Below are 11,495 nucleotides of genomic sequence, written 5' to 3' on the forward strand. Positions count from 1 at the left end.
GCCCAATAGCATATGTTTTTATGGGGTCCAAATTCTCTAGCGACTCCCCTACTTCTAAGCATCCTTAATATTTGGATAGTTTTTATTTAATAAAGTTTAGCTGCACAACAAAAGTTCAAGATCTTAGTGCTGTTACAAATGCATTCATCTTATTAAGTAAGGGGTTTTGGGCTAGTTTAAAAATGCTACCTGGATTTCTGTTACCAGGGCAAGTGAATCATGCAAAGCTATGTGTCAATTTTTAGGTAGTGCCATGTCTGAAATCCTTGACGTCTTCAAAAGGACGGTCCATTAAATTTTACATATGGTTCTGTTCCCATTACGGCAGGGGGTTTACTGTAAAATTTACCAAAGGAGACGGGCATATTTTACGGAGTGCCCCTTATGATAACGGACACTGGCAACAATTTACCAAGAATCACCCCCCACCCCCCTGGGTTGGGAGCTATAGGTCTTCCGCTGGGTTTCTTTTCATTGGTGAACTCGGAGGAATGATTGACAGCGCCGGTAAGTGAAGATCGCCAATGCCTTAGGAAGTTAGGATGGACTCTTCCTAACTGGCCTGGTATATTACCAGTTCATCATCGCTGGCCCCTCAAACCCAAACCACAATGCCCCCCCGACTGGTAAGTCAGCGCCCTAGCGGTCGCCTGTATCTCCAATAAGATTGATCAGCTCTACTCGAGGTATACTTTGCATACTTGATGAAACTGAATATAAAAGTGACAACTTTGAGCCTGACTTGAACTGCATTTATAACCGGATCTCGTGACTTTAATGAGTCTCACCTGGAATTTACCGTAATGGCAAGTTTTTTTTTTTTTTTTTTTTTTTTTAAGGTAAACGTTGAACTAAAAACTGGGGTAATCGATTCGCTCTGATAAATGTCCGCAACCCTGCAGCAACTGGGTGGGTCATAGGTGCACAAGACGCATCTGAGTAGGCTATGCTTCAGATTTACAGCTAGCTAGCTGGCATGTGCTTGGATGCCCAGAAGCTGAATGACAGTTGAGTAATTATGCGTGTGCGGAGAGCCTCTACAGCAAACTCCCTGATTGTTGGGACCCCTTTGCAGCCAGAGCCTGGGGATTCTGGGGCAATACTGTTAATCTGAATAAAGTGTGTTATACTGTAAGTCATGTGAGTGAGCATTTATTTTTCCTGTCAGAAGAGGTTTGTGGATGCTTTCGCTGGAAAGCTATTTATCTTCTTAGTGGTTAACTCCCTGTAGCTGTTTATGCCTGACTTTACTTGGGATTAAATCACAACTCCAGACTTAACTGGAAACTATCCTCCTTGTTCAGTTTCATTCAGTAGGGCAGTTTTAATGATAGGCTGGGTCAGGCTTTGCCGTGGTTTGGTCACAGAGGCCAGGCGGCCGTCGTTTTCATGCCTTCACGAGTGTCACTGTGTTGACCAAAACTGTCAGGCAAACTACAGAGAATGCGAATTAAAAGATGGCCAACCATACTCTTCAAAAATAATGTGTTGCTTCACAAGTGTTACTACGTTGGCAAACACTTTCAGAGAAACTACGGAGGATGCAGATCAACAGCTAGCCAACAATTCAGTTCAAAACAATGTGTTTAACGGAGAAGATTAATGCTCTACTTCTTATGTTGCGTGCATGTCCATGTAAACGTATATGCACATAAATACAGTATATATGGGTAATTTATTAGGTATACTTAGCTAGTATCCGGTAGGATCCACCTTTGCTTCCAGCACCATTTCAGAGGTAGCTGAGTTGTTCAGAGAAGACTTTCAGCCCTGTGGCCTTTCTGTGTGCCTATTATCGTCTGACCCCTCTCATTTACAAGGTGTTTTCAGCCTCAGAAATGCCCCTGACTGGGTGTTTTATTGTTTATCATACAATTGTTTTCTGTGAACACTAGGCATCATAGTGAAAATCCCAGGGGTGTAGCTGTTTCTAAGATGCAGGACCCAACAGCAATGCCACCAGCAAAATCACTAAGATCGGGCACTTTATGCATTATAATATTACATCAAATGGCAACTGAACCTCTTTCCCATCTCAGTGATTCTGTATGTGCTCGGTTGCAGACACATGATTCTGTTTGATGGATCAGGCTGTCAGCATTAAGGAGACCTGCGTACCTAATAAATTGGTCACTGAACATGTGTGCATATATATATGTGCACACACATACATATACAGCATGTGTGTATATATATACACACACACACAAACACACACATATGGGGAATGCCTACAAAAGGTTGGCATTCAGTTGAAATTACCAGTAAGTACAGTCAGGCCCATAATAAAGGAGTTTGAAAAGCATGGAAGTGTTTCCAGGAAGGGGATGCATTTGCATCCTGCCCCCACACACAGTGAGGATGATGCTACAAGGCAAAGAGGAGCCCAAAGATCACAATTTCATAACTGCAAAGTTTAGTTGAATCTTGGTGTTTCACCGTTTCAAAACCAATAGTGAGATGTTTTTGGATGAGTTCCACCAAAGAAGCCCTTCCTGACATCAAGGCACAAATCCCAGTGTCTGAATTTTGCCAAGCAATATTGGCGTTACAGCTGGAATTGTGTGTCGTGTACAGATGAGACATTAAATGAGCTTTGTTGCCACACATACCATCGGCATGTTTGGCAAAAATTGGGGGAGCATGCAGAGAATGGCCCCTCATGCCCTTGGTGGCGGTTCTTTGATGGCTTGGGGCTGTTTTGCTGCCAGTGGTCCGGGGGCTCTTGTTCCATTCAATTCCACAACAATTTTGCCCAAAATGTAGTTGCTTCTACAAGAAGGCTGAAACTGAAAATTTAGGGTGTCAATATTAATGAATTCTGCATTTTCATGAAAACTTGTCAGTAAAGAATTAAAAAATTTTTTTTTCCAAAAATCTGTTTGAAAATAAATCCATGACGGCCCAATTGTGCTGAGTCCATGAATATCACTCGTTGCTTTTGTGGTTCTTCATATGTATTAATTTTAGCTCATTTTCATGAAGGTTACCAATTATTCTGCAGTCGACTGTGCATATACACACACCTATATATTCAGTATATATGGTGTCTATTAATAATATATAAAGAGTAGATAGTAAAATGTGAAGTGGTGAACAAAAACAAAAATACTGAAAAATGAAAGTTGCATTAAGTTTAGAAATAGTTTACTGATTTAGCAGCTACGGTTTCATCCTGCTTGAGATGGATGACTCAGATCTTTGGGCCATGGTTCACATCTTCAGGCCTGACCCGTGGAGATCTTCCCACACAGTGTCTTTGCTCTAGAAGCTCTGCCCATCACGGACCTTAAGAGGCCGAGGTGGACGTGGAGGATCTGACCTCTTTCCGTGTCCTGAGGCAAAACTGCATCTCCAGAGCTCATGCCGTCCTTCGTTTCTCTTTTTTTCCTCCCTCGTGAAGGACCTTCCCAGGCTTTTCATGCCGCAGCCTCCAGCTGCGATGCTCATTAGTGCCACGCAGGAGCAGTCGGTGGTGGTGGTAGGGGGGGGGGTCTGCAGGGTTTCATGAAGCCACCCCCATTTCAGCACAGACCTGATAATTGCCCCCCTAACAGACCTGCCGTCTTGTCCCTATGCTGTATAAGGTGGCTGAGGATCTGCCAAAGGGATCCCATTTGAAACCTAATTAGAAGGATCCTCGGCAGTCCGTCGGGCTGCTGTTTATCCACCATTAGTACATCTCATTTCCACCTGGTGCTGATTGGGGGGGTGGATCCCATCACCACCCTGAATATGTCTGTGTTAAAGTAAATAAACCTTTGTTTTGCAGTAACTCTGGGTATGATCACACTGCAAGTCTAATGATAGTTTGGTGCAATGGAAAGTTGTCAACACTTATTCTCTCAGTGTTATTTCAGCTAGACTGTAAGGAATTGTGCCAGGGGTTGGTTTAGTTAGGTAGTTAGTTACTACTACTGTATTCTTAGCTAATATAAAAAATAATCGCATCAATACACATGCCATTCACAGTATGGTTAAAAAAAACATGTACACAGGTTAATGTAAGTGAATGCAGGCATTCACATTCAAATTCAACTCAACTCAATTCAACATGGCTGTTGTTAGGTCTGACCACTATAGCCCGAGTATTTTAGTCCCGATGCCAATCAAGCCCCGGGTTAACTTAACTTAGCCCCTAATCTTTCGAATAGCTAGAAACCCCCCTGGTTTCCCTGGAGAGGAACCAAGAACTCCCAAGAAGAGAGAATGAAACTTCTGGGGGTCCAAGGTCAACTGGCTGCCAAACCCCTGGAGCACAACAAGCTTTTAAAAAGTAGAACATTTAGTCTGTCTGATGCATCGGTCGACCTTTGAATGGCAGGTGTGCATGTTGATGGGTTATTTATGCAGTTGTGCTGTTTTTATGATATTTTTGTTGGTTTGGGCCACATGTGTGTTACGTGCCGCTGTTTTTACTCCGCCTCCACATCCGAACTCCGCCCACGACCATGCCCACGACCTGGCCTGGCTCCACCCCTACCTCCGGACCCCGCCTTCGTTTCCGGCCCAGCCCGACCTCGTCACGTCCGTCCGGAGAGGGATAAAAGCCGGACAGAGAGACACTTCGAGAGCTTAGCTCATTACTTGATTATTATTGGATTGTTTTCTTGGTTTTGATATTTGTGTATGACTTTTTGATTTCCCTGACTTACGATTCTTTGCCTTACCCCTTTCTGTACTTTCGCCCGGTTTTGCTTGCTTTTCTGGTTATCGATCTTTTGCTTGTTTTTGGTTTACGTCTTCGCGCGCCCCTTAAACTTTGACGCTTTGCTGTGTGCTGTGTATGTGTAGGATTTGTGATTGTTTGGTGCTTAGGGAGTGATTGCCGGTTTTTGTTTGGAAGTTTTTGTGACTGTTTTTGGATAGGGAGTTAGGAGTATCACTTGTTGTTTGGTTTTACACTTAGTTAAGCTAGAATTGGGTTGTGTTGGACAAGTGGGTTTTGTTTCTTATTTTGGCGATAATCACTCCTGAGTCTTTTTGCACTAAACCATTTGTTCTGTCTGTCTTGCGTGAATAAAATATAAAAAAACTATAAAAATATCCCCTTTGTCCACGTGTGTTCCCTTGTACACCACACCCTGTGTTCCCCTCGTTCCCCTTTCCCCATTCCCTTCCTCTGTTACACCCTAACCCCTAGACAGGGTCGTAACAGAATTGGGGGCTCGTCCGGGATATTCCTGTCTGGGATATCTTCGTTCCTCTGTGTTGTCCTTCTGTGTACTTTCGGTTTTGCTTGGCGGATTGATTATAGTGGGGATAGTTGGTGTACTTGGGATTGCAGTATGGCTACCTTTGACCTGCTCGAGTTTACCCTGAACCCCACGCAGGAACACTTTGAATCTTGCAGGAAAGCTGACCTAGTAGCCATTGCGGGGTTTTTCAACGTTAGGATTCCGATCTGTGCGTCGAAGCAGGAAATTAAGCGGGTCCTGCACGACGAATTAGTCATGCAAGGTATTCTGCCCGAGCCTGGTGATCTTTCGGGTGGTGCACCTTGCCCGCCCCGGTCTACTGCGTCGGCGGAAGCAGAAGGCCCGGTGCCGAGGTCTCGCATGGATCCCGGAGGTCCCGGCTCCACTAAGGAGGAGATTCTCCTCACAATTCGGCTACGAGAAACCGAACTGGAGATTAAGAAACAGGACTGCCAAGCCCAAATCTTACGAATTAGGGCTTTGGAGTTGGAGGCAGAACGGGATGCTAACATGCAAAGGGCGAGGGCAGGTCCAAAACCGCCTGTTCCTCACCCTCGTAAGGTAAGCTCGCCCCTTGATGCCGACCGCTCCACTGCTCGTGCCGGTGTAGGTTCACTGGACGAGAGTGTGCGTCCTAATGCTCCATCTCCCCCGGTTCCTACTCGATCCCCTGAGAGGGAAACTACTGGCTTTGATGTAAGCCGTCACATTGGACTTGTGCCCATTTTTAGGGAAAACGAGGTAGACGCTTACTTCCCCATCTTCGAACGCATTGCGACCACCTTGAATTGGCCCCGGCATCTTTGGTCCTTACTGCTGCAATGCAAACTCGTGGGGAAGGCTCAAGAGGTCTGTTCAGCCCTTGGTCTGGAGCAAAGTCTCGACTATGACATTGTGAAGGCTACAGTTTTGAGAGCTTACGAACTAGTGCCTGAAGCATATCGGCAGAATTTCAGGAAGCTTTGTAAATCCGCCTCGCAAACCCACGTGGAATTCGCTCGGGAAAAGTCACTCCTCTTTGATAAATGGTGTACCGCTAGTGGTGTGACTAACTTCGATCAGCTCAAGGAACTGCTTTTGTTAGAGGAGTTTAAAAATTGTTTGCCTGATCGTGTGGTTATTTACTTGAATGAACAGAAAGCTATGTCTCTTGCGGAAGCCGCTACCCTGGCCGATGAGTTTGTATTAACCCACAGAACTGTGTTTGTCCCTACTCCTTTGCCTCGTAAGCTCCATCCCAGACCGGTGCCGCCTCCTGCGAAGGTTGCCCCGATGGCCCCACCGGTAGAAACTAGAGAATGTTTTTATTGTCATGAAGTTGGTCACCTCATCTCTGTTTGTCCTGCGTTACGACGCAAGAACGCTCGTTCAAATGTGAAAAAGGTACTTGTTACGGATTGTGTTCCTGTTTCTGATGTTCCGTTGTTACCTAACTCTGTTGAACCCTCCTTCCAGCCTTTTGTATTCCATGGTTTTGTGTCACTTGGAAACTCTGATGTGAAGTGTCCCATCACGATATTGCGGGACACTGGTGCTGCTCAGTCCTTCATTTTGGAATCTGTGTTGCCCTTTGATAACTCGTCTTATGCTGGTTCTGATGTGTTAGTTCAAGGTATTGAACTAGGAACCATGAGAGTGCCTCTCCACCAGGTTTGCCTAGAAACCAATGATTTTCGGGTGTTGTAAAAGTTGCTGTTCGACCTCGACTCCCTGTTTCGGGTGTATCTTTTATTTTGGGGAATGACATTGCGGGAGGTAAGGTAGTTCCTCTACCTGAGGTAGCGTCAGAACCAGAGAGTGGCTCTGACAACTTAGAATTTGATTTCCCTGGTGCTTTTCCCGCTTGTGTCTATACTCGTGCTCAAGCTAGACAACTAGCAGACATCGACCTGGCTGATTCCTTCATGGCTGAACGAAAGGTATCTATTCCGTCCCCATGTGCTAGTCCCCCACAAATAGAAAACCCAGTTCTACCCCAAGCTACAGATGGTGGGTGTACGCGAAAGGAATTATCCGCCGCTCAGGGAGCTGACCCGTCTCTGACGGAGTGTTATGATTTGGCCGTAGAGAAAGCAACCTTAGCAGACCATTCGGTGGCTTACTTTGTTGACCGTGATCTGTTAATGAGGAAGTGGACACCTCCTCAGTCTCCAATGGAGTGGGCTACGGTGTTTCAGGTGGTTGTTCCGTGTTCCCACAGAAACCAGGTATTAGCTTTAGCTCATGATCACCCGTGTTCTGGCCACTTGGGAGTTAGGAAGACGCTCGCTCGGATACTAAAGTACTTCTATTGGCCCGGTATAAATTCGGATGTAAAGCGATACTGTCGTTCGTGTCACATTTGTCAGCTGGTAGGGAAACCAAATCAGGTAATTCCCCCTGCTCCCCTGCGTCCTGTCCCAGCTATCGGAGAACCGTTTGAACATGTCATCATCGATTGTGTAGGTCCTTTGCCTAAAACTCGCTCAGGAAATAACTATCTCTTTACCCTGATGTGTGCTACTACCCGCTACCCTGAGGCGATACCTATGCGGAGCTTAAAAACCAAAGGGGTGGTGAAGGCTCTAATTAAATTTTGCACCACATTTGGTTTGCCGAAATATATCCAGTCCGACCAAGGTTCGAACTTCACTTCCCTGTTATTTTCACAGGTGTTACGTGAGTTAAACATTAGACATAGGGTCTCCAGTGCTTATCACCCGGAGTCCCAGGGTGCCCTTGAGCGTTTTCATCAGTCGTTTAAAACGATGCTGCGAACCTACTGTTTAGAGGCAGGAAAAGACTGGGACGACGGGGTTCCTTTGCTTTTATTCGCGATTCGGGATACCGTACAGGAATCCACTGGGTTCAGTCCAGCTGAACTTGTTTTCGGGCATACCGTGCGTGGACCTTTAAAGGTCCTACAGGAGCAGTGGTTGTCCCCGAGTCCACCTCCTCTGAATAAGAATGTGCTGAGCTTTGTAAAGTCTCTGCGTGAGCGTCTTGGTGCAGCCAGGGAATTGGCCAAGCGCTCTTTAAGTTCGTCACAGGAGGAAATGAAAGCTCGGTTTGATAGGAAAGCCAAAGAACGAACTTTCCACGAGGGAGATCGCGTGTTGGTCCTTTTACCCCTGCCTGGCTCGTCTTTGCAAGCGCGGTTCTCAGGTCCCTATAGAATACAGGAAAAGATCAGTCCCCTAAATTACATTATCGAGACACCTGATCGAAAGCGAAAAACCCGATTATGTCACATAAACATGTTGAAGCCTTACGTTGATCGTGCTGACCCCGCTCCATCGTCCGCTCCTGTTCTGCTCCCTTCTGCCGTAGTTAATGTGCCGGTGCGTGAGTACTCGCCCGAACTCGATGATCTGCACCTTGGGAGGAATTGTTTGCCATGCGCTCGTCTGCCCAACTCGGAAGCCCTTAAAACCCTTAAGGGAAGGCTTGCTCACTTACCCAGTGTCGCCCAATCGGATATCCATGCCCTGGTGCGTAAATTTCCCTCTCTATTTTCCGACACCCCTTCGCAGACCCCTGTTTTGGTACACGACATTGATGTGGGAGATCATATCCCTATCAAACAGCACCCCTATCGCGTCAGCCCTCGTAAGCGGGAGCTGTTAAAGAAGGAGACTGACTACCTGTTGGAAACGGGTCTCGCCATGCCTAGTTCCAGTCCTTGGAGTTCACCGTGTTTGCTTGTCCCAAAACCTGACGGTACGTTTCGTTTCTGTACGGATTATAGAAAAGTGAATGCTGTTACTAAACCAGACGCCTTTCCACTTCCCCGAATGGAAGACTGTATAGATCGCATTGGTTCCGCCAAATTTGTCACGAAACTCGACCTCCTGAAAGGATATTGGCAGGTTCCGTTAACCCCTCGTGCTTCGGAGATTTCTGCATTCGCTACCCCAGATACTTTCCTACAGTACACAGTTATGTCCTTCGGATTACGAAATGCCCCGGCTACGTTTCAGCGACTAATGACTAAGGTTCTGGGGGATGTCCAAAACTGTGAAGCATACTTAGATGACGTGGTTGTGTACTCTGATTCGTGGGAGCATCATTTGGCAGCGTTAGAACAAGTTTTTATTAGGCTCAGGGATGCTTCATTAGTATTAAATCTGGAGAAATGCGAGTTCGGCCAAGGCACGGTCACGTACCTCGGTAAGCTAGTGGGACGCGGAACAGTGAAGCCTGTTGACGCCAAAGTCCAAGCAATCACGTCCTTCCCTATTCCAAAAGCTAAGAAGGATCTTCGCCGCTTCCTGGGAATGGCGGGTTACTACCGCTGTTTCTGCCGAAATTTCTCAGACGTTGTGTTACCCCTGACTAATTTACTTCGTAAGGACGCCCAAGTGATTTGGTCTGCTGAGTGTCAGGCTGCTTTTGACGCGGTAAAATCGTTACTCACTAGTTCCCCTGTGTTGGCTACCCCTAACTTCGGTAAACCGTTCAAACTAGAAGTAGATGCCAGTGGTACCGGTGCCGGCGCCGTCCTTCTCCAGGAGGATGATGCAGGTCTGGACCATCCTATCTGCTATTGGTCAAAGAAATTTATTAAGCACCAATTAGCATATAGCACCATTGAGAAGGAAGCCCTTGCATTGTTACTTGCCTTGCAGCAGTTCGAAGTGTACGTTGGTGATAGTACCCAGCCAGTGGTCGTGTTCACGGACCACAATCCGCTGCTGTTTCTGAATAGGATGCGAAATAACAACCAACGTCTCATGCGCTGGTCTTTGATTATACAGGCTTTCAATTTGCAGATATTCCACAAAAAAGGAGCCAGTAACCTTGTGGCGGATGCCCTCTCACGTTCCTGATAGGTTTATGAATTGATTGGGTAATTGTGTATTGTGGGTTTTAATGATGATTGTGAACCCTACGAGGTTCACACTTATGGGGGGGGGTGTTACGTGCCGCTGTTTTTACTCCGCCTCCACATCCGAACTCCGCCCACGACCATGCCCACGACCTGGCCTGGCTCCACCCCTACCTCCGGACCCCGCCTTCGTTTCCGGCCCAGCCCGACCTCGTCACGTCCGTCCGGAGAGGGATAAAAGCCGGACAGAGAGACACTTCGAGAGCTTAGCTCATTACTTGATTATTATTGGATTGTTTTCTTGGTTTTGATATTTGTGTATGACTTTTTGATTTCCCTGACTTACGATTCTTTGCCTTACCCCTTTCTGTACTTTCGCCCGGTTTTGCTTGCTTTTCTGGTTATCGATCTTTTGCTTGTTTTTGGTTTACGTCTTCGCGCGCCCCTTAAACTTTGACGCTTTGCTGTGTGCTGTGTATGTGTAGGATTTGTGATTGTTTGGTGCTTAGGGAGTGATTGCCGGTTTTGTTTGGAAGTTTTTGTGACTGTTTTTGGATAGGGAGTTAGGAGTATCACTTGTTGTTTGGTTTTACACTTAGTTAAGCTAGAATTGGGTTGTGTTGGACAAGTGGGTTTTGTTTCTTATTTTGGCGATAATCACTCCTGAGTCTTTTTGCACTAAACCATTTGTTCTGTCTGTCTTGCGTGAATAAAATATAAAAAAACTATAAAAATATCCCCTTTGTCCACGTGTGTTCCCTTGTACACCACACCCTGTGTTCCCCTCGTTCCCCTTTCCCCATTCCCTTCCTCTGTTACACCCTAACCCCTAGACAGGGTCGTAACATGTGTGATGTGTTCAGTCTGATAGACATGGATGAAAACTCAATGCGTTAATGCTGTGCTGTTATTTCAGCTCGTCTATGATTAGTGGTGTTCCCAGTTTCTGCTTCATTTGCCGCTCATTGCCGTGTAAAGCCACAGCAAGCCTGTCCCTGTGTATTCGTTTTTAAAATAGATTTATCATAACCACAAATAAACCCTATACTTCATCTGCAAATGACACTCCTTAAATGTGTCCTCCAAGGTGTCTGATTACTGTCTGAGTGATTATGGTCTTACTGTAGAGTGAATCACCCCTCCACTTTTATGTAGCAGGAGCATATATCTGGGTGGGGCCATAGGAGCACTGGCCCCAGCTGAAAGCTGATTGGCACTCACCAATTCAAAACATATCATTGGCTAATAATACAGTTGGCTATTTGCATGAATTATGGTCCTTCTTAAGCATCCCCATCACCTTAAAAAGTCCTAGAGTCACCCCTGTTATGAAGCATGTCTGAGGGATACAATCAGAATTTCACTGCAAACTCAGCAATACGAATGTGGGCTTCCCATTATATAGAATTCAGTCAGTAATGGTTGGTTCCTCCCTGATCCACTTTTGTTTTCCTTTAATACTAACTTTAAAAAAGCCCCAGCATGTACAT

At 46.0% G+C, this 11,495-nt stretch overlaps 1 long non-coding RNA gene across 1 annotated transcript; it reads right to left on the reverse strand.

Annotated features, from left to right (window-relative positions):
- Positions 1-7,600: 7,600 nt before the first annotated feature.
- Positions 7,601-9,980, reverse strand: LOC140588851 (uncharacterized). Its single transcript, XR_011990059.1, has 3 exons — positions 8,637-9,980; positions 8,450-8,554; positions 7,601-8,346 (listed from the first exon to the last, which is right to left on the reverse strand). It is a non-coding gene; the product is annotated as an uncharacterized lncRNA (long non-coding RNA).
- Positions 9,981-11,495: the final 1,515 nt, after the last annotated feature.

This window comes from Paramormyrops kingsleyae, chromosome 4 (genome assembly GCF_048594095.1).
Source record: "Paramormyrops kingsleyae isolate MSU_618 chromosome 4, PKINGS_0.4, whole genome shotgun sequence".
NCBI classification, from domain to species: domain Eukaryota; kingdom Metazoa; phylum Chordata; class Actinopteri; order Osteoglossiformes; family Mormyridae; genus Paramormyrops; species Paramormyrops kingsleyae.